The 24,799-nt window shown below is 32.7% G+C and overlaps 1 protein-coding gene and 1 pseudogene across 6 annotated transcripts in view; one reads left to right on the forward strand and one right to left on the reverse strand.

Moving 5' to 3' along the window:
• The window catches only part of CSMD3 (CUB and Sushi multiple domains 3), a 1,140,077-nt gene that overhangs the window by 660,873 nt on the left and 454,405 nt on the right, over positions 1 to 24,799 (forward strand). The window lies entirely within an intron of this gene.
• On the reverse strand, positions 11,816 to 15,837 carry LOC308506864 (heterogeneous nuclear ribonucleoprotein D0-like; annotated as a pseudogene). Its single transcript has 2 exons — positions 15,752 to 15,837; positions 11,816 to 12,523 (listed from the first exon to the last, which is right to left on the reverse strand). The product of its transcript is annotated as a heterogeneous nuclear ribonucleoprotein D0-like (transcript).

Consider the following 24,799-nt stretch of genomic DNA (forward strand, 5'->3'; position numbering starts at 1 on the left):
AAAAGTACAGTAGATGGAGGGAAATGTAGGACAAAAGCGGACTTTTTTATTGTTTGTTTTGATCTTAAATGTGAAATATTCTGCAAATTCTCATGCTGATGTGAGTAACTAGTAGAGTGGTACTCAAACTACTGGTCCATAAACCCTGCCTGAGGAGTCCACCAGGAGATGATGAGTTTGTGCCAGGATGTAAAGCAACACACCCATTTTTTTCACTAACAAAACCTCAGTATGAAAAAAAAAGAAAGAAAGAAAGAAAAATTGTCAGGTGAAATAAGCAGTATGATTAAGGGCATACTTGATTTACATTCTGGAAAAAAAGTTCTTATTTTTAGTAAGTTGTGAACAAACATCTGGTGGGTTTTTCTTTTAGTAGCACCAAAATAGTGGAAAGGGAGAAACTTATTGAAGCTCTGGAGAAAAGGGACAGGTATAGAAAATGTTAGCAGCTTTTTGCTTTTGCTATCCCTGAGTAACTGCAGTTTGTTAGTTTTATCAAACTCTACCCACACCCAGATTCAGTGTGCCATTTGTTGCCTGCCAGGGTATATTTATCAAATTTTATTAATGCCTTCTGGATGTCAAACTCTCCAGGTAGATAGATAGATAGATAGATAGATAGATAGATAGATAGATAGATAGATAGATAGATATAGAGATACATCATTGTAAATCATTTAAGTTTTGGTTGAAAGAAAGAACATAAATAAACTATATGTCAAATTTCTTTGAAAACATTAGATTCTTACTTATGGCTGCACATTAAAATTACCAGGGACACCTTAATAATACAGCCCTCCCTCCGGAGAATCCAATTTTATTCATCTAAAGTGGGTCCAGAGATTAGCATTCTTAAGTTTCTCAAGGGGATTCTAATGTAGAGCCAGGCTTGGAAACTAATTTAATGAAGATTCAGAGATATAAAAGCCTTACTCAGTGAACTAACAATCTAGCAGAGGAAAAAATCCTTTTAAGTACCTTCATTCAATGGACATTTAAAAAAGGTCATTTGTGAGAATAATTTAAGTTGCTGTTGATAAAATTATGACTTTATATATATATATATATATATATATATATATATATATATATATATATATATATATATATGGATAATCATATGCAAATGCTTTAGGCATCTATACAATTGGACACATTTAAAATAATCATAATAGCCATGCTTCTAATGCAGCTAGCAGGTTTGTATGATGTTGACCTAAAATTGCAAGATCAAAGTTAAGAGTCGACAAGTTTTTATTTTAGGTACAAAAAAATACTATTTGGAAACACTGACTCAAGCAGAAACCAAAATTGTGTTCCCATTAGGAAGTGAAGGCAAGGGATTTTTATGAGAAAGGGAAGGGGAACAATTACATGAATAGAAGGAAGGAATTTCTATAGGTACAAATAAGCTAACACAGTGATACTAATTCTAAAGAATGTTTTTGATTTCCAGTCCTGTATTCATAATGTCCGCTTCCTATTAGCTTTCCAAACAATTGTTTGGGATACAGTGCTGCTTTAGGCTCAATCCAAAGATTATTTTGCCCAGTTTTAATTCCAAAACTTTAAGGAGTAAGACATGCCAGGTAGTTACTCTAGGATGGCAGCTCTGACTCCATTTTGAAGTGGATCCATTTATATTATTTTTTACAGAAGCCTGAATTTAGTGCTTTGCTTATATTAACTCTAATTTAAATTCAATACAATTTTAAAGGGGGGGTACTAACGTTTTTACATAATGAGAAAACTGAGGCACAGAGAGCTTAAGTAACTTGTATATGGCCACATAACTAGTAAATATTCCAAGTCAGGATTTGGACCCAGGCCATGTGATTTTAGTGTCCATACACCTAAATCTCCAGTCTGTCCTTTCTAAGTAATTGCTGGTCATTTTTTGACCCTGCTAGATTGATGTATCATCCCATGTTTCGGTTCTGTTTCATTTGATCTGTTGTCCTATTTTACGTTGTTTCACACTGCCTTATGAATTTCTGCCGCCCTAATTAACCATTCTCCTTCTGCAAGTAACCCAATGTCAAATTATTGTAGTATCATTTCTAAGATGTCTTCTTTTGCTGTAAATTCTTATAAACTTAATGCACTTCTGTATTATTCCATTTTTTGTTCATGTATAGCTTCAAAATCTTAGCTGTTCTCTAATTTTTTCTTCCACACTTTTATATCCTTACTTTATTTTTTTTCTTTAAGGAATCCCAAAGTTTTCCATGGCAATTGAATTATCAAAGATCACTCTACCATTTGTTGTACATCCCTATGATCTCAGCCCTAATTAATTGTCTATTTCTCCAACCTCCCTTATTCTTTACAAAAGACTCAGAGGTTAAGACATCATTTACATTTTGCAATTGTTTTAAAGGTTCACTATCTTGTCCAAGGTCACAAATCTAGTAAGTGGCTGAGTTGGGATTTAAACCCTCCAGTTCTAATTCCAGAGTCCTTAACTACTGCAGCTTGCTGTGCCATTACAAAGACTGATCTCCCAAGTTAGATCATAAGTTATGTCTCTTTGGTGCTGCTTGTCTTTTTGCATTAAATTGTCCCTTGGCCATAGCAAAGGGGCCAGCTATCAAAGGAAATCACCCTTTTTAACCCTGGAGCCATGAAGAACAGCAAGAATGTTTTCTCAAGGTTTTGCTTTTACCATTTATTATCTACTGCATGATAGTTACATCACTAATAAAGATGCTGGTTTTTAAAAATGGCAGCATAGCCCTCATTAAATTTTCTCAGATATGAGTCCCTGAGATATCTTTAATTTTATCAGTGACTTGTTGATATATATAATATATATTGTTGATAATATATATATATTTTTTTATTATCAAAATATATAACAACAAATTTAAGTTCCTAGAAAATATAAAAAAGAAATACATATGAAAGTATAAAAGAGAAATTGATTTTTGATCCTGGATGTAGAGAGAGGCCCTCTGTGCTACTCTAAGTGTTATCTTTCATCTGCCCTTACAACTTTGAACAACAAAAAAATTGCAAGAATATGCTTCTGAAAAATTTAATCACTATTAATCTTCCCAGTGTGGAGTAACATGGCTTAGATTTAATTCAGATAGGTTACATTTTTTATGTTACATTGTTTAATGTGTGAATTTTTTCTCACAAAGTAAATGTGTCCAAGACTCCTCCCTTCCTGGCGGAGGCTAAGGAGAGATGAGAACCTCTCTCCAATACAATCGCTGATCCTATAGAAATCTTTTCCATCCTAGGAAATTAAGCAAGGGAAGGCCAAAGGAAATGAGAGCAGTATGCAGTGGGATAGTTCACAGGCATAAAAGAAACAAAATGTTGTAGGAAAGAGTTAGTGGCGCAAATCACAGTTGTATAGGAAATGGAGAATTCTAAACACTCCACTCGTTTCTACCCCAAAATTACTAGCTAGTGGAGCTAGGTGGAACTGGCAATATGAAGTCTGACAATTAGGTTTGCGAACTTGTTGCAATGATGTTGCTAACTTTGTTTGATATCAGAGGGATTATTCATTATGAATTTGTACCAACTGGACAAACAGTTAACAAAGTTTCCTATTTGGAAGCGCTGAAAAGGCTGCATGAAAAAGATGAGAACGACCTGAACTTTTTGCCAACAATTCATGACTCCTGCATCACGACAATGCAGCATCTCACATGGCACTGTGTATGAAGGAGTTTTTAGCCAGTAAACAACTGTATTGGAACACCCTCCCTACTCACCTGATCTGGCCCCCAATGACTTATTTCTTTTATCCAAAGATAAAGGAAATATTGAAAAGAAGACATTTTGAAGACATTCAGGACATCAAGGGTAATACAACAACAGCTCTGATGGCCATCTCAGAAAAAGAGTTCCAAAATTGCTTTGCAGGGTTGACTAGGCACTGACATCAGTGCGTAGCTTCCCAAAGGGAGTACCTTGAAGGTGACTGTAGTGATATTCAGCAATGATATTCAGTGATTGTGGCATTTTCTAGGGTGAGTTCATGAACTTAATTGTCTGACTTCATAGTTTCTTGATGTTCACAGTGAGCATCCACACAATGTATCCAGGAAATCTATCTGATTAGAAACAAACAGTCAAGTTAAGATCTAGATGCAACAGTAGGAGCTGGCATAAATGATTAATGAGAAATTGAAATTGAAATTGTAGAGGGGGCATGAGCAAAAAGCCAGCCAGTAAGTACTCAGCCATGGTAAGCCCTGTGATAATGCTTATTGAGTGAAGAATAGTTAGGAGTCAGAATGGACACGTGCACAGTAAATTAGGTAGGAAAACTGAAGCCTGATGATAATGTGAAGAGCCAGGGACTGTAATTACCTACACACGGGATTTCAGTGGTTCATTTTTACATTGTCCAAGAAAAAGCATGCCCTAACTGGGGCACTTAATTAGATGAAAAAATTCAGTCTCGTGCATTTAGCCACCTGGTGATCATATTAACCTTGGTATCATCCTAAACCCCTTACTTTTTTTTCTTTTTTTTAAGTCCCCATATTTACTATTTCATTAATTCTTTCAGCCAGAGCCTCATGATCTCATCATTTCTTGCCTGGACATTTAAAACATGTTTCCATTTGGTTTCCAGGTTTTCTTCAAAACCATCCTCTTCATTGTTCAGAGTAAATATCTGAAATATAAATCTTGACCTGTTACTTCTCCTTCATCTTATCATTACCGGTTACCTTTTATCTCTTTAGTAAAAGCCAATATCTGTATAAAGGCGTTAAATGCTCTCCATGATTAGACCTTATGACCCTACCTCCCTCTTTTCCTCATTTCTCCCATTATCTATATTCACTGTATGCACCAACAATATTTCGTTTCTTGAACAAGCCATGCTAAATTTTCTCTCCCTTCCTTGTTCGTTCTATACACTAGTCCTGGAATGTCCTTCCCTCACATACTATTCTGAATCTTCCTCTGCTATCCTGTTGATCAAACCAGTTATAATACCTTTCAGATTCTGAATGAGTCTTCTGCACAAATATGTTTGCTCACCTCTTTTGCAATGGTACGTTAATTTTCAAACTTACTAATACAAACAGTAAATATTTTTAAATTGGTTGTTTTGAGCATATAAAAACATTAAAATGTAACAATACCAATTCCCTCCCAATTATTAAAAATAATTAATTTGGCTACATTCCACAAATAGTTTCTTCACCAGTCTTTTTCTGTTCTTTTATTTACTAACATTACATGATTTAATGATGCATGTTTTCAAGAAAAATCACTATTGTGCTACAGTATACGACAAATATTTATCTTGAACTCACTTTAATACATCTGACAAATACAATTTACGTATATCAAATGCATAGAATACAGTAGTGTAGGTTCAGAAGTGAAGGCAGAAGGAGCTGGTGCTAATATGCTTATTACGTTTTCTTTTATCTCCCAAAGGAACAAATACAAGTTGTTATCAAAAAGTATGGTGAATGTTTACATTAGAAAAAAAAAACCCATTCCATTAAAAAAATGTCTTTACTTCATTATCCATTATGCCAATGCTCCGTGTCACACATTGCTTCTGGTATGGAAATTTCTGTCAAAACATTGCAATGTATTCGCGTCCTCCTTATTCACCATCTCTAGCACTGTGAGACTTCTGGCTCTTCCCCAAAGTGAAAATGACCATGAAAGAAAATGTTTTGAATAGAGTCAGGACATCGAGGCAGCCACGACAGCCCCACTAAAGACACTCATGGAAGGGGACTTTCAGAACTGCTTTAGAAAGTGGCAAGAATAATGGGATAAGTGTGTTTGAAGTGAGGGGAAAGACTTTGAGGGGGATAAATAGTAATATGTCTTTCACTGTAATATTTTTTTAATTGAAACATTCACTGTATTTTTACTACATTTCATACATATATAATGACTAAATTATATTAATTCATTTCTAATAATAAAATACAAGATTTCATAAATCTCTCAAGTATAACTACTTACACATGAGAACTTTTTAGGAGTTATTTTAGGAGAAATAATGAATGAAAAGAGACTACATACACATAGTCGCCAAATTTACCATTGAGCATAAATATGGTAAATTAAAATTTTAATTTTAATATACACTTATTTGATATACACTTATTTTATTGAAGAGTAAGAGGTAAAATTAGACTCATTTGCTTTAATCTAAGTATAAGGTATTTGATATACCTTATTTTATTTGATATACACTTATTTGATATACACTTATTTTATTGAAGAGTAAGAGGTAAAATTAGACTCATTTGCTTTAATCTAAGTATAAGGTCATTAACTTTTGGAAGAAAAGTAACTGGTCTTGAGCAAGAAACTTACTCTTTGGGATATTTTTTTTCTTCTTTGCCTTATTCTGATTTTGATGTTTTCATTAAACCTTCAAATAAAAAGAAATTTATATTGATTATTTATAGAAAAACATTAACAGGAAGTGTTTTAAATTTTGCTTACAAATGAAATTGTTCTCTTTACAGTCATTCAGCAAATGCTTTAAATCTCTTCTACTAAGCAAATATAACAATGGAAGCCATGGGAGTATTGTAGAAAACATTTTTTTCCCCATTAAAATTGACATTTCTTAGTTCGTTTCAACAGCATAGAACTCGCTGAAATGTAACTTGCATTACTTTTGTTGGAAGTGGTTCTTTTTAAAAGTCATGTAGAAAAGTAAGCTATTACATTAGACCACTAATAAATTCATTGGTGATAGAAAAAAAGTTTAAACCTGTAGGGAAATTCAATGTTTTTATCTACCTATAAACAAGAAGTAAAAGACTTAACTGAAATGTTGTAAAATGTGGGACTGCTAGTGAGAAAAAAAGAAAAAGTAAAGAGTTTCATGTGTTCTTGGGAAAAATCAGAGAAGCATCTATGCTTCATAACCCTGTCCAGTCAAATGTATATTACTGCAACACTTTGAATGTAATATAGTTCCCACATGAAACAGGATTATTCTCAATAACCAAAACTATATTTCTGTTAATTTTATAGCAAAACAGTAAGTAATGTAAAAATTAAATATTATAGCAAACATTCCCATTTTATTTTAATACATATAATACACATAAGACAACATATAATACACATAGTTTCTTTGGACTGAAAATAGAAGTAAATACATATTCTTCTTTTTTTTGTCCAGTATTATCATTTTATCATGTGGATCTAAAGTGGTCAGATAGATAACATGTTATTCTTTGGATAAAAAGGTCATGCTAGTAAATTTGAAATAATCTTTGTGCTATTAATAAAATACAGAGAGGGGGTAAAAAGGAGAAAAGTTTACTGTTAATTTAGCTGAACATAGTTGATAGAATTTTTCTCTATGTCCTATATCTCTTACCGTCTTATTGAGCTCCATATAAGTTAATATTTTCATCAGGTTATACCACAAATCTTCAGCCAACATGTCAAAATGATATTTTTTACATTTCACTAAAATCGTATTTTCATATTTTCTTTTTTGTCCTCTGATAATGACTCACCATCTACTCTGCTACCTAACCTAGAAACTTCAGAATCATCTTCCATTCTACCTCCTATCCGTTCTTTTTTTAAATGTATGTTGAAACAATTCCTTCTCTCAGAAAGAGTGATATATCCTTATTTCAGCCACCTATTACTATTATTTTTGTACTTGACTCTCTATGGTCTTCTCACTGGTCTCGCCCTAGTATAGACATCCATTCCAACTTATCTTTCTAGCACACATTTGATCATGTAATTCCCTGCCCTGTTAACACAAGCTAGCCAAAAACCAACCAACCAATTAACAAAAAAACAAAACAAAACAAAAACAAAAATGTGGATGACTTTGTGTGGATTATATAACATGGAATCAATTTAGAGAATTAATTTCATATAGTATATTACAAAGTATAAACTTGGTATACCGTATTAGATCCTTTGTGATTTGCCTTGTACTTACTTTCAGTGTGTTTACCAAAAAAATGGACGACATTGAATCTGGCAATTTAATTACATGAAAAAGTCAGGTAAATAGCTTTATTTCTTAACTGCACATAGTTCAAGAAATTGGCAATTCACTTCTATAGCTCCCAGCACATTTAGGGTACTACCATGGACAGGACAGCTGTGTGATCATATGTGTTTGAATGGAACAATCGAGTCCAATATTCTTTATTTATATATGATAACACAAATACTTTGAGAAGTATAAGAATTTGCCCAAAGTAGGTGAAAGGACCTGAACTAGTTCTCAAGTCTCTTTAAGCACAGTAATATATATCTGCTATCTCTTTCTCATAATTAAAAAGACAATGCACATAATTTTGTTGTTGTTGTTAACAAGAATTTTGCTAAATAAAGTAGTTCTAAGTTCAGAAATAAGAGTGCATATGGTGATAGAACATAATATTGTGACCGTATATCTATTCTACATTTGATTAATATATAGAGGGCAAAGAAACGAGAATGCCATCTGGTGGTAATTTACACAAAACAGATGTATTAAATGATCTCTACTGTTAAAAGAATGTAAACCAGAAGGTTGAGGTTGATAGTATAACTTTTCAAGCATAAGATTAGATTAAAGGTGAACAAATATAAGTGTACCGTTGCCCACATAGTTCACCTTGTGAACTATAATAAAACATTCATTTTTAAGGTATTAGGCTGCAGTCAAATAGAGTTTCACTAACAATACAGTCGATTGATTATAAATACTACATGCTATGCATACATATACACATACATAGACCATGGTGTATTAATACTGTAGCACCTGTGTACAAGTGATACATAAGTAAATATGGAAGCATGCTCAAAAATGTTTCACCAATAGAAATATATAATCAAAAAAATATATCATTATTGTACACATGTGAACTAAACACAGACAATAAAAAAGACCTTTTTTGTAAGTATGTTTAAGAACTTCCTAAATTACTTTGCTACACAATTACAGGAGGCAGACTTTTGGCAAGTATCAATGTCTTAATTTATATTTAGCTATAAGCAATAAAGAGGTAACATTTATCATGGAAAATATTTCCAGATTTTATCTCTGGTATAGATTTCAGTAGTTTACTTTGAATACAAAATGTCGTTTGATTCCCAAGTCAGACAGTAAAAGAAAAAGGATTGAAAAGACTAAATCACCTAAATGAAGTGAAAACATTTTTTACATATATTTATAAACATATATTTGTTTACATGCTTTGCAATGTATTTATAACATTGAAATTAATAATTTCGATGTGCACTTCAAGTCAAAATTAAAGTCAATTTATTTAAGGATTCCACTGGTGATCTTCTTTTTTGGTGAGTGATAAGGCATTTCTATTCAGCAGATTGTTTAATGAGAAATAAATGAAACTGTAACATGGTCCCACCAGTAAGTAAATCTCAAGTTGGCTCCATGTTAGTAAATAAATTAGAAAAATCGACAAGGTGATTTGAAGGTTTCCCTTGACAAATTGAAACAGACATTGCAGCTGCTTCTTTAAAAAAACACTGATTAGTCTTCTACTTTTTTCTTATGGACATTCCTGTACTAGCAAAGCCCATTCGTAGAGGGCGTGTCTCTGGGGAGAAGTTTATTTGAATAATCGCACCTTTACAATGGAGAATATTGTCCTGTATTGTGGTTTTCAAAAGAAGAGATATTTCCAACAACAACTACTATTTTCAGTGTCTTTTACGACTTTAAACCAGGACACACTGAAAGTAGAACTGTTGTGGGTCCACTGAGCCATCCCTCTAAAAGAGCAGCACTGGTCTAGCGGTTCCTGGTTAAGATGGAGATGAATACGGGAGATTTTGGTGGAAATAAGACTACAAAAATATAAAAACACCTTAAATTACAAATTGCTTTTAAAACTCATCCAAGTTCAAGAAGAAATGTACCTATGGAAAAAATTTTATCTGTACAATATCTTGTTTGACCCCAAAACAATGCGATATATGCTGCTAATTTAATGGTCTTCAATTTCCATTAGCAAATATTTGAATGCTTTTTGTTAATGCATGATTAACATTTATATGTAATAGCTTTTCATAGAAGTTATGAACTAAGCCTTTTAGTTATTAGTGATTTAACATTTAGGTGTAGAGCTATGGATTAAAAAAAAAGAAATAAATGAACATATTTCATGTTTTCCCAAATAACTGAGATCAGATGTCTTCCCGAGATCATCTTAGTCTATCCTCACAGAGAGGATGGGAGATCCTACCCTCCACCCCGACTTTACTTACAGACTAAAAGACAGACTTATGCATTCATCTACCTATGTTAGATAAAAAATTTTACTCCTGAAAATTTTGACCTAGACTCTGTATGTTACATTGGTTGTTATTTCTAGGCATGTCATAGTCTCAACATTTGTAAGAAAATTGATGATGGAATAATGTGTTATGGAGGAGCACGGGTAGGAGGTATTTGTGGGAAAGCAGTGAGTGCAATTATTAAGAGTTGAGTATTGGCATCAGGTGGCCTGATTTGGATTCCAATACTATTTTCAGTGTGACATTCATAAGTTACTTATTTTGCCTGTTATTTTTTTAATCTGTAATATGAGGTTAATAATAGTAACTCATAATGCTGTTGAAACGAGCACATTTAAAAGTATTTAGAAAAGTGCCTGACACAACATAAAATAAGTAGTAGCTATTATTGAGAGTGATAATTATTACTACAAGACACAATTTTGCTCAAAAATAGGATTTCTTTCAGTCAAAACTTTATTCTGACTGAAAATTACAGTGAATAGTGGAAACATCATTAAGAGGCTGAGCAAATAACATAGTTTTTATAATAATGGTTTGAAAAAGTCAATTTATAGCTTGCAAATTAAAATGCATAACACACTCTATATATTAATAAAATGCAAAATAGATATGCTATCTCAATATTATGTTCCTTACCATATGCAATTGTTATTCAACAGTTATTTTTTTTAAGCACAGTATACATTTCTTTAATCTTCCCTCAACATTTGAATACCTATGGAGGGTAAGTCTACCACAGCATTAAAAATCACTGAACTAGCTGCATTTCTATTATGATCACGTTATTTTCTTTGTTCTTATTTTTACTTAATGGAAGCACAGAACGTGAAGTATTGTGCAAAGGAGTTTCTTGCACATTTATCCAGATTTGGTCTAAAAAGTACAATACATATTAAGCAAAAACGGGGCATTGGGACAGTATGCATATAAATCTTAATGGCTACATTAGTATTAAAACATCCAACAAACAAATTAACTATATTAAGTCATTTCCAATTCGGACAGGGAAATCACACTGTGGCAAAAATTAGATTTTTACTAAAAACATTTAAAATTTCACTGCAATCTTAACCATGTCCTCAATTTAGACAAGGATTACTATTTTCCAAATTTGTGCTTCTACTAACTCGATTCCATGACCAAAAAGAAAAAAAAAATTATATTCCTCAAATTTTCATATTCTGATGATAAAATAGTGCCAATAAATTTTTATACAAAAGTGATTTATTTAAAAACCAGTAAGACACTACTACATATTGACATTGTCACACTAGGCTTTTAACACAAGGCTGGCTCTGCAAAGCTGGGGAGGAGGGGCATAAAACGCAAATTGATTCTGAAGCATAGCAATTAAGAAATGAAACGATGAAAGCAAATTTCTTTTAATGAGAACTCAGAATTAAACTTCAGAGGGACTCAATGTCATACTTCCATTGAGGGTCTTGATACAAAAAATTTAGTTTGAACTGCTATTAGCAGGTGGCAGGAGCCGCCTTCAAATAAATCTTCAAATTGGAAAATACTGATTCACCACCTGTTGGGGATTAGTTGCAAATGGAATAATTTAGTATGGTTTATAGCTATTCTGAAGACCACCTCGCCTGGATGCTTTCCCATAACCACTCTGCTGGTCACCACCTCTTCCACGAGCTCAGTCAGCCTGCAAATCCTCGTCTGGACCTCCCACTGCCGCTGTTGCTGATACTGTTCCTTCAATATGGCTACTCTGATGTCACATTTACCAAGACCTACACTGTGGTATTTCTTTTCCATTATCGTCTTCACTGGTTCCTCTTCCTTCAGAGTAATAAAGTGGAATCCACACCTCCCATTGGGCTTGTCCATGGGGAGCTCTATGGTTTCCCCCTCACCAAAATAATCAAAGTACTGTCTTACTTTCTCTTCAAGTGTATCTGGGGGTAGGCCACCAACAGAAAAATTTGTAACGGGCTCTTTTGTTTTCATGACTTTGGCCCCTTTAGGATCAATCACCTTCCCATTCAATTTATGTTCTTTCTGATCCATGACCTTATCTACACTCTTTCACTCTTTAAATAGCACAAAGCCAAAACTCCTTGATCACCCTGTGATAGGCTTTAACTTCAGAGGGCAGTTTACAACTTCACCGAATTTGGAGTAGTCCTTCGGCTCTTTCTTTGTAGTGTCCCAGCTAAGGCCTCCTATAAACGTTTTCCATTCTTTCCACTGTACCCTCCCTGCTACAGAGTGTCGTGGGGAGGAGTTTAAATGGCCTTCAACCTCCTTGTTCTTACTTCAATAGTTACATTGCCGACAAAGATATAATAGCAACCATGTAGAATTTATAAGATCAGTTCTGCATGATTCAATGTAATGTAAATTATGTAAATTCACCATTAGGACTTTATCAGTTAAAAACATGAGTTCACCTAGTAGAGTATCTTCATAAGACATATTATAACTAATTGCTATGAAGATATAACTGACCCTTCTTTAGTACAGAGAGCTTCTTCCAGAATGAATCATCAGACACGTGACATCTGTTCCATTTAATATAATGGGCAAATCCTTCTTTTATCTCAGAGCTGTTTATTTCATTGATTTTGTCCTGCTTCCTGAAAATCAGAACCACTAGGGATTCTGATGAATTCCTTCAGTGGTACATTAAGACCTTTATCACTAACTTTCCTTAGCAAAACAAATATATCTACAAGATAGATAGATGATAAATAGATAGATAGATAGATAGATAGATAGATAGATAGATAGATAGATAGATAGATAGATAGATAAATAGATAGATAGATATAGATAGATATCCACAACAATCATGTGCACTTGAAGTAACAACTTATTCTCCTTCTTTAATAATCTCTTTAAATAAAACATCTTTTCTTGAACTTTAATGTAAAAAATAAGCAAAAAAGTCACTGAGATGCTAATCAAAAACCTGTAGAATGATGTGATGCATTATTATCCATTGTGTTAGTGTGCTAAATCTTGCTACATTTTTAAAGTTGAAATGAAGTTGAAATAAATAAATGAGTAGGGTCAAAATATGAGAATGCTTACCAGATGTAAAATAAAAGATACAATAATAATAAAAAACAAAACTTCAAGACACTCTTTCCACAATTAAAAAAAGCAAAAACTGAATTTTGCATTCCAATGTAGCATGTGTATGGCTCAGATCATAATGCCAAGGCAATTATGTTATTAATTGATTGTTTTCTAAGAAAAGCAGATGGCAAAATATATTATTGGGAATTTTTCTTAGACTTCATATATCTGGAGTGTGTTCTTCCATGAAGAATTAAAACAAATTAGTGAAATGGCTCCCATGTCGAGTTACTTGAGGGAGAAATGTCTTTCTGTCCCCACATCAGTGAAATGTTGCTATTCTAGATTTATTTTTTCGATAACAACTTTATTTTTACAGTACTTCTATTAGGAACACCTGAAATAGTTTTAAATTATCATAAGATTTATTTGGGTACCAGAGAAACAGAAAGCTCTGCAGCCAATTCTGACATCCATTGGGAGCCATCTCTTGCAAGTTTGATGGGCAATTGTAAGACATTCATGGTGTATATACTTGACAAAGGACCGGTACAGTGTGTGTGTGTGTGTGTGTGTGTCTGTGTGTGTGTGTGTGTGTGTGTGCAAAATAATAGTTGTCATTTAATATTATTTTATAGTAATTTCAGGTATACAGTGCAGTGGTTAGGCATTTATATAATCTATGGAGTGATCCCCAGATAAATCCAGTACCCATCTGACACCCTACATAGTCTTTACAACATTATTGATTAGATTCTTCATACTGTATTTTACATTTCCAGGACTATTTTGTAACTACCAGTTTGAATTTCCTAATCTCTTAACCTTTCTCACCCATCCCTCCACCCCCTCTCATCTAGCAACCATCAGTTTGTTCTCTGTATCTATGAGTCTATTTCTGTTTTGTTAGCTCATTTAGATTCCACATATAAGTGAGATTATATAGTATTTGTCTTTTTCAGTCTCATTTATTTCACTTAGCATAATATCTTGTAGGTCCATCCATGTTGTTGCAAATGGTAAGATTTCATTCTTTTTGTGGCAGAGTAGTACTCCGTTGTATAAAGGTACCATAATTTCTTTATCCAGTCATCTATTCATGGGAGTTTCAGTTATTTCCATATCTTGGCTATTGTGAATAGGGTTGTGTATATGTATACACACACACACACACACACACACACACACAAACACACATACATATTTGTTTGTTTTGTTTTGTTTTGTTTTGTTTTTTTCAAATTGGTGTTTTGAGTTTCTTTGGATAAACACCCAGAGGGGAATTGGTGGATCATATGGTAGTTCTATTTTTAATTTTATGAGGAACCTCTATACTGTTTTCCATACCAGCTATACCAATTTTCAATTCCAGCAACAGTGCTCAAGGGTTCCCTTTTCTCTACATCCTCTCCAGCATTTGTTGTTTTTTGATTTATTGATAATAACTATTCTGACAGGTGTGAGGTGATACCTCTTTGTGGTTTTCATTTGCATTTCTCTGATGTTTAGTGATATTAAGCATCTTTTCATATGTCTATTGTCCATCTATATGTCCTCTTGGAGAAATGTCTGTTCAGAGCCTCTGCCCATTTTTTAATTGGCTTGTTTGTTTTCTTGGTTTTGAGTTCTATGAGTTTTTTGTGTTTTTTTTTTAATAAATTTTGGACATTAACGCCTTACCAGATGTATCATTGGCAAATATCTTCTCCCATTCAGTAGGATGGCTTTTTTGTTTTCCTGATGGTTTCCTTTCCTGTAAACAAGCTTTTTAGTTTGATGTAATCCATTTTTTTTCATTTTTTTCCCTTGCCTGAGAAGATATATCAATAAAAATATTACTAAGTTAATGTCTGAGAGTTTGCTTCCCATATTTTCTTCCTGAAGTTTTATGGTTTCGGGTCTTACATTTAAGTCTTTAATCCATTTTGACTTTATTCTTATATATGTCATAAGAAGGTGCTCCAGTTTCATTTTTTTGAATGTGTATATCCAGTTTTCCCAGAACCATTTATCAAAAAGATTATCTTCACCCCAATGCAAATTTTTGCTTCCTTTGTCATAGATTAAATAACCATATATGAATGGATTTATTTCTGGGCTCTCTATTTTGTTCCGTTGATCTTTGTGTCTGTATGCCAGTACCATGCTGTTTTTATTACTATAGCCTTGTGCTCAGGTTTATTTCTTGGCTCTATTCTGTTCAATCTATGTTTTTCTGTTAATCCTATCCTGATTTGATTACTATATCTTTGAAATACAATTTGAAATCAGGGAGCATGATGATGTCTCCAACTTTGTGTTTTTTTTCTCAAGATTACTTTGGTTATTTAGGTCTTTTGTGGTTCCATATAAATTATAAATTGTAGGACACTGATTCCTTTCTTAATATCACAGTATGCCATTCTTACACCATGCTCATCTATGATTGGATTTTGTTTTGTTTTTGTGACAAAGACCATACTCTGCATCTGCCCCTGTGCTTGCAGAAAGCTCATTCTTAGTGTCTTCTTTATTATCGAATATCAGCAGATTGGTTTCGTTCAACATACTTGTAAATTTCTTATGAAAAATTATTACTGTGTATTTTCATTCCTTTCTATTTATGATGCCCAATAGTTTATCACCTGATCCTCTTCCCTGAGTGTACTCTAATCTTCTTTTTGTAGCATTCTGCAATACTTTGTGACTACCAGAGAAATATTTTAGTTATCTTTTGGTAGGAAAAAAACTGTGGTTAGGTCCTGAGATTTAATAATCAGAGCTACAAAAGACCTATGCTCTCCCATGTCTGAATCAAAGAGACTGTAATTCTTCAAATATAAAGCCACTTAGTACCCTCCCCCAACCCAAGCTTCAGTAATTGAGGCATATGCTGTCCCTCTATTGCATAGGGTATGATGCAAAATAATAATTATTTATTGAATAAAATTAGTACTAGAATGTTTCTTTTGTCCAAAGATACACTAACTCTATCTTTTAATGTGTAGATGATTGGAGAAAGAAGATGTGGTACATATGTACAAAAGAATATTACTTGGCCATAAAAAATAATGAAATTTTACCATTTGTAACAACATTGACGGACCTAGAGGGCATCATGCTAAGTGAAATAAGTGAGACTGAGAAAGACAAATACCATATGACCTCACTTATATGTAGAAACTAAAGGACAACATAAATAAACACACAAAACATAAATAGATTTATAGATTCAGGGAACAAGCTGATGGTTGTCAATGAGAGAGGAGACTGGGGGGCAGGGTGAATAAGATGAAGAGAATAAGAAATACAAATGGGTAGTTACAAAATAGACATGGGGATGCAAAGTACAGCATAGAGAATATAGTCAATGATGTTTCAACAACTATGTGCCAGGTGGTTACTGGACTAAATGGGGGGAATCACTGCATAAATTATGTAACTGTCTAACCACCATGTTATGCACCTGAAACTAATATAAACATAATATTGAATGTCAACTATAACTGAAAAAAGATTATAAACACATATGCATGCTCACACATACACAAGGTAAAGAAAACATGTTTTGATGTTATTATTTTTATTTTTACTATTTTTCCCAAAAGTCTTTTTTTTTTTTTTTTTTTTTTTTTTTTTCCCAAAAGTGTTTAGGATCCTTTTTCAAGGGAAAAGAACTAGAGGAGGGTGAGGGCCTACCGTTTCTAGTGAGGATTTTGTATTGGGGTTATTTTTTCCTCCTCCTTTTTTATTTGTGATAAAGCCTTACAAAATCAACCTCAAAGATTGTATGTGTAATATAGCTCTTCTCTGTAACCATCATTACGTTTATATTGTTATTTAATGCAGACACTATGGTAATATAACTAGTATTTGTTCATCTTACAAAGGCTAATAGCTGAAATAGATACCCCCTCACTTCACTTCATAACTTCCAACATATATTTACTCTGTCCTTTTTGTTATTTATTTAAACATAATTATGTTATTTTCACTTGCAAATTAGATCAAAAGATAATTTTGTTGAAAACATAATTAGTAAAACAATACATTTTAAAACTTTTGCTAGCAACTGTGTGATAAATAATGACTCAGCAGAAGCATATCAGAATGTACTATTTGGCTTCAATCAAGCCCAGTACATGTAAATAGTAAAATATTTTACATTATTTAGTTAATTTATGACTTTCTTAAAGACTAAGGTTAAAATTATTATTTTAAACTAAACACCCAATTTCAAAGGGACTTTTCTCCATTTATTTCCAGTAAAAAGAATATGAAGTTATAGTCTGCCCCAGTTCTGCCATTAATTCAGTTGTCATCTATTACAAATGTTTAACAAAAGGTTGGAATTTGTCCTGTTAATGTATAACAATGACTGACCTAGAATAGGTAGTTAATGAATACTCATTGAATGAATAGTTTTCTGGGAAAATGCAACACTCATGGTCCAAATTTCCCTTTCTTTAATAAGTAGGAATTGAATTTGGGATATCCAGGATTAATATTCAAATACTTGCTTGATAAAATCATAAAAACAGTCTAAGACTCTGTTCTTGGATCTAACAACTGAAAAATATTTTTTTAGAATTCTTTTTCTCTATATACTCAAGTAAATGGAATTAAATTAGTTTAATACAAATGAAAATAAACTTATCTCTGCATTTGGTTTCTATTAAGCTTTTCAATTTGTAGATACACACTTGCAAAATTACTTTTTATATAGTGTCTTTAAATATGTCTATCCAGGAGAATAGAATTTTTGGAGATGAAAAATTAAGCCTGAAAATTATGTTGCTCTTCATTCTCCATCATTATGATAAATATGTATATATATATATATATATATATATATATATATATATATATATTACATATATATATGTAGTTAATAACCTAGCTATTCTTAAGGAGTACTGTTTTTAGCTGTGTTATGGAAAAACATGTCAAAAATCTGTGCACAACTCACTGTGGATTGATTTATTGTAGATTACTGGTACATTGGGAATGGAGGCTGAATTTCTAAAACAAGAATTTTTTGAAGGTAGGAGGGCAAATTAAATGACTAAATTTTTAGGCAACTGCGTTAGGAAAACAAAATCAAAAAAGTATAAATGCATGCAAATTATAGAATTTTGAGAAGAAATTATTTTGATGAAGACTTATTCATTCTAGTTATCATCTTTCAAGTTATTAATGATACAATTAATTATTCTCTGGCTCCTGATGATTAAACAATTACTTTCATATTTCACATTATAAAACTCCCTATATGTAACGGAGTTGAAATTTTTTATCAAAGATTTATTTTGCCAAATAGATTAGAAATTAGATCCCAAAATTAGATCAGTATGAATTTATGTAGAAATTTATAACTGAACAGAGTGATTTATTTTATAGATGAGTAATTAATAGTATAATGTCAACAGACTCCCATCTTGATATTTATTTTGTTTATTCTTACATTCAATCAAAGCATAAACTTTGAGAAATCTTTGGACCATCCCTTTCTTTCACATTAATGAGTGATTATTTTTCTTCTTTTGTGATGTTTTATATTTTCCCCTATTTTTTACATTTTCATGGCAACTACTCAAGTGTTTGTCTCAAATAAAGCTTTACTTTCTGTGTTAGACAAATTATGAGTGTGTCCTGGACATGCTAATGTAATGACATTTATTCAAATAGACATTTAAAAATTATTTTTTCAATATTTATTTAAGTGTTTAAAGAAACTGACTTTTGTTGTACTCAGTATAAGTTTCACACCACAAACATGTATGCAGGAAATCTTATATGACTATTCAAAAAAATAAATCATCTGCTGAACGGCCAGACAGTTCTAATTATTTATCATTATTAAATATTTCTACTCTCCATTGCCCCATCCTCTGAGTAGTAAAAATGTACTGGCAAGCTTTCTTAGAATAGAATATTTTTGGAGGATAATCTGTGTTTGTTCCACATATTTTGGTCACCATTAATATATTTGTTAAATAAGCTAACATAGTCACTAGTTGCAGAATGATGGTATTAATGCCATTCTTTGAAAAAAGACAGATTTGCTGAGGCAAAATCCTTTGATCTCAGGTTAAGTATCATAAGTATTCCACATAAACCCATCTCCACAGAGGTCTAGTTTTCTCCACATGGTCCTAAATACATCTTTGATTTTCCTCCCTCTCTCTTCTAGGATCAGGTGCATATTTTATTCTTAACAATTATTATCTTACACTATTTTCTAGTTTCTCTTTACAGCCAAGCTCCTCAGGAAAACACTATCTGTATTTGGTATTGCTACATCCCCTTTTTTGTTCCAATTAGGATTTCCCCATCACTACTTCAATGAAACTGCTTCTTTCAAAGTCATCATTGATCATTATCTTCCCAAATCCAACTGTAATTCATTGGTCCTTGTCTTCCTTTTCCTCTGGACAGCATTTGACACAATTGACAATTCCTTCTTTCTTAAAACACTTTTTTTTTCTAAATTTTGCTTTTAAATTGCTAAATTATGTTTTCTAGAAACTATCCTAACTTTCTTGCAACTTTACTGATACTCCTTTTCAGTATTCCTTTAATGAAATCTGTTCAACTTTTTAATGATGGAAGACCTCAGGATTTTCCCTTTATTCTGTACTATACGTATATCTAGTACCATCAACTATTATGTATTGGTGGTTAAACACCAAATAAATGTCCCCAGCTCTAATATCCCCCTTAAATTCCAGACTCACACATCCAAGTGACTACTTAATGTCTCAACTTTGGTATTTAATGTGTGCCTCATTATCATGATCCCAAGTGAATGATCATTTTCCACTGAAAACTTGTTTCACTCCACTTGTTGCTCAAGCAAAATTTCCTGAAGTGATTGTTGACTCCTCTTTTTTTCTCACACTCTATGTCTAATCCATTGGGAAAACATGATGATGTAGGAGAGACAGGTGAAATTTCTGGAGTGATGTCCTAAACTAGATGACAGGAAACGTGATCCCTTATGCAAGTTGAGTGATTGGCCTCAGATAGAAGCAAGGATAATTCATTCATCGGAATGGGAAGGAATGGAGAGAAAACCTGGCAGAGAAAAGTAGGTTGGTGGATTTTATGGTAGGCAGATATGGAAGTTGCTTTCTGACAGTGGCATACCAAGGGAAGAGTAGTGGAAGTGATCATGGTACTGACATATCCTGAAAAAAAATAATGAAGCCAACTAAAAGTATATTTGTTTGCTTTTAATTTTTACCAAGCACCACGGGTACTTCTAAACAATGTCAGATATATATCTAAACAATGTCATATATATATACACATATATATATATACACATATATATATATATGTGTGTGTGTGTGTATACGTGTATATATATATGTATATATATACACACACGTGCGTACAGAGATAGATAGATAGATAGATAGATAGATAGATAGACAGACAGATAGATATATATTAGATATATAGATATCTATATAGATATATAGATATACCTTTGGTCTAAGTTTTGAATCAGAGGTTAGCAACCTTTTTTCTGTTAAGAGCCAAGTAGTAAGTATTTTAGTCTTTATAAGCCATTGACAGCACATTAATGAATGAGCACGGCTGTATCCTAATGAAACTTTGTTTACAAAAACGGGCAGCATTCTAGATTTGGTCATGAGCCAGTTACTACCTTCTGTTTTAATCAGCTGTCTGCAACAGGAACAGACTCCTTCCTATTGCTCTGCCCTTGGTAGTAGTATCGCTGTCTTCTGGTTGTTGCTATTTCCTCAGTGAAAAAATAGAATTATGTGAGAGTGAGAAAGAGGAGATGATATAGAAAATCTGAAGAGAGAGTTGCTACATAGGAAGGAATCACTGAAAACAGTGAGAAAGTGGATGGACGAGGAAAAAATGTGATTATCCAGCAGTGCTAAGGGCCCTCTTGTGTCTATTGGTTATAAACGTCAACTATGAGGCAGTTAGCCTAATTTAAGGTGTGTCTCCAGCCACATTTAGCTGAGTGTATATTGATGTATATTGTATCTTGATGTATACTGAAATTTGAATTTAACCAGACCTAGGATTTTCCAAAAAAGAACAAAATAGAGCAAGATGCAGACAAAGAAGTTGAGGAAATGTGCAAAGAAATGGTCATAATGTCAGTCTGAAATGAAGGAACTGGAAACACATTGTAGCCATCATGACCAGAAAGAATGACCTAGAAAAACAGGGAATGATTTTGGAGAATAAGATTATGTAAATTTGAACATTTAGGGGGTATATATGCCAGTAAAACGTAGTTTTGTGATTGACTGTGGAAATGACTGACTGAGGTGGAGTAGAAGACAGATTCATTGAAAGTGAGGAGTTTGAAAGTTTCTTGAGTAGAATGTCCATGTAGATATTGAAATCACCTGAAAGAATAACTGGAGATGTATAGGGAAAAGAAGGAAAAGGGAAGGGAGGGGAAGGGAAGGGAAGGCAGGTGAAGGAAGGAGAGGGGAGGGGAGAGGAGATGAGGAGAATGGAGGGGAGGGGAAGGAAAGTAAGTGAAGGGGAGGGAGGGGAAGGGAGGAAACTTAGAGGAGTGTCTGGAAACTTGTTAGTGGCATGAGGAGAGGTAGCTGATGGTAGGGACCAATATCTATCATGTGATGCAAAGGAATCTCTATCCTCCAACTTCTTTCCTTCCAATTCCAGGGCAGTGTAGCATAAATTCTTCTGTTGATTTATATTTTCAGACACAAAAACCAGGGGGGGAAAGGATTATCTTTAGGTAACTTTTCTTTATAGCCTTGTTCATAAATGAGCTTAGGGCAATAGAATACAAATTATATAATTATAATACAGAGGGATAATTATACTATAAATAACATATATAATTATTCTGTTAGATTATTAATAAAACTTTTATAAAGAAAGAAACACATATCAAACAGGCTCAGTGTAAGAAAAAGCCACTGTAGATATTTTAAGGAGAATTGTAATAAAGTAAATTAAGTCTTCAAAATTTGTAGAGAAGCTGGAGGGTCAGGCTGGATATGGTCCTTCAGGAATGAGTGCCAGCATGCTACATGGGTAGCTACTAACTATCACATTCAAGAAGATAGGTAATTAAGTGGTCCCTCTGAAACCACTAAGGGTAGAAGCACAGTACTATGGCTAACATCAAGTGACCAGAAAGCCGGGATAAGGAAGCTACTTCCATTGAATTATTTTTCCAATACCTATGAAGTGATTACTGTCATAACTTTGGGAGGTAGAGGGGGGAGCCATATCTCTACTATTTTTTGCTTGCCAGTAGAAAAAACTCAGCCAAAAACATCAAGACATGGATCTTTTATTTCTTCCAAATATCTTAATTATGCATCTCATTGGTACAATCTAATTAGCATACAGAATTATAGCTGAAAGGTAATCTGGTAAATATATGTTTTACCTGTCTGGATTTTGCTGTACTGAAAAGGTGAATTAGAAGTTTGTGGGAATAAACACTGAATGTCAATTGACTTTATCACCATATATTGATTTATTATCCCTGGAAAAAGCAAAATTATTATTAAGAAAATAATTAGCAAAATTTTCCTCTAATTCTTATTTCTTCCTCATTTTCCTTTTGAGATTTTGGAACAAAACACATTCTTAGAAGTCAGTTTAAAACATTGAAAACATCTATTATAAAATAAATGCCCTACATTGTCTAGAGGCATTTTGTTTATTAATTATTTTAAGCATATTTCATAAAGACTATTTTTTTAATAGTATATGAAAATATTTGAAGACTACAAAAAAAATAAAAACAACTAAAAAATACAAAAAGAAAAAACCTTGGAATTAAAATTAGTAAAATTTTATTTGGATAACTACATTGACTAATTTTATAATAACTTCATTAGTTCAGTTTAATATTCAAGAAAGATGTATATTGTGAAAGCAATATGTTGGTTAACTTTTTTATTTCCTGAGCACTCTTGAGTATCGTTATAATTCTGGAGAAATCAAAGCCAACTGTAATAAAGTGTACAGTATAAAAAACCAAAATCAATATTATACAAATGCTACTTTTTATGAAAAAAGAATGTATAAAATATGTTTTTTTAGTATTATTGTAATAATTTAGAATATATGGTATACGGATGATTGAGGCTATTATTTTTTTCCTTTTAAAGATTCATAAGCATACTACCAAATTAAACAAATTTACAGTTCATCAATTTGTTCCAGGTATTTTTTTGCACCAGCTGACTAGGCTCACTTCTATAACAGCTGTGCTCCCTCTTGCTTCAAACCCTTGATTGCCCCATCCCCTTTCTGACCCCCAACATACACCATCTTCAGAGTTATATTTATAAATGAGAGATGTGGCCAGATCATTTCCTGGTTTCAAAACCTTGATTAGATTTATAATGTGCCCAGTATAAAGCCCAAATCCCTTGTGTGACCACATGAACCATATTCTCCAGCTAGACCACTCTGCACACCTTTTCTGCACTAGGCCTTACCCATTCCTGCCTCTATCTTTGTGTTTCTGATACTACCTGAACTTGAAAAGCTGTAATTTTTCTTATTTGGCTGACTACTCTTCACCCTTTAAATTACCCAATTCTCTGAGGTTTTATGTAATCACCTATGCCCAAGGTCATCTCTTCATTTTATTTGGTAATTAAAAATAAATAACCAACTAAATAAGTAAGACAAGGGTAATAAAAAATGTATAACCCCTATATTAGGAACAGATTTTTGTCTCCCTTTTAATTCTCCATTTGAAATTATGATTTACCATCATGGTTTTTTAAATAATTACAATAATATAATCAATTAAAATAGGTATTATAAATTTGTGAATATATTTACTGAAAGACAAATCCTGAATTTTAGTAACAAGAAATTTTGCTCTTATGTTCACTGAAAATAAGTTAAAAATGAGAACTAAATTAAATCACTTTGCTTGAATTGCACTTTATAAAATCAATGCATTAATCTGTTACATCCAGAAATGATATGAGAATTATGTATTGAGTGTAAGGCATTTTTCATCAAGGACTGATGATATTCATAAACTTCCTTTTGATTTAGAAGTCATTAGATTCATTTTGGGCTGTCAGTGATATTCCTTCAATAATAGTCCTTCAACATAACAGAGAAGGAGCTCTCTGTAGTGTGGACAAATTATTGCAGTATGTTCAACATGCTTTTCTAAAAGTATACCTGAGGCAAATTTTTTAAATGTCATTTCTTTTTAGTTCTCTCCTTTTTGATGACAATCTTTTCATAAAGATTAAGTTTAGTATGCTGTACATGATAACATTGCCTAACAGACCATTTCATAGATTAAGATTCTCTTCAGGAAATGATTTTACCTAGCAGTTATAAATTTGTTTGCTTGTATATCTATTTATCTTATCATGTTTAATCACTTGTTTTTAATGAAATATCTTGGCACAAGAAGCAGACAATTGTTTTACTTGGCATATTCCAGGAGGTATGCAAAATTGTACCAAGTGTTTATCACAGTGATTTAATTTATATGATACAAGCATTTTGA

Source organism: Rhinolophus hipposideros (genome assembly GCF_964194185.1).
Source record: "Rhinolophus hipposideros genome assembly, chromosome: 13".
NCBI lineage: Eukaryota > Metazoa > Chordata > Mammalia > Chiroptera > Rhinolophidae > Rhinolophus > Rhinolophus hipposideros.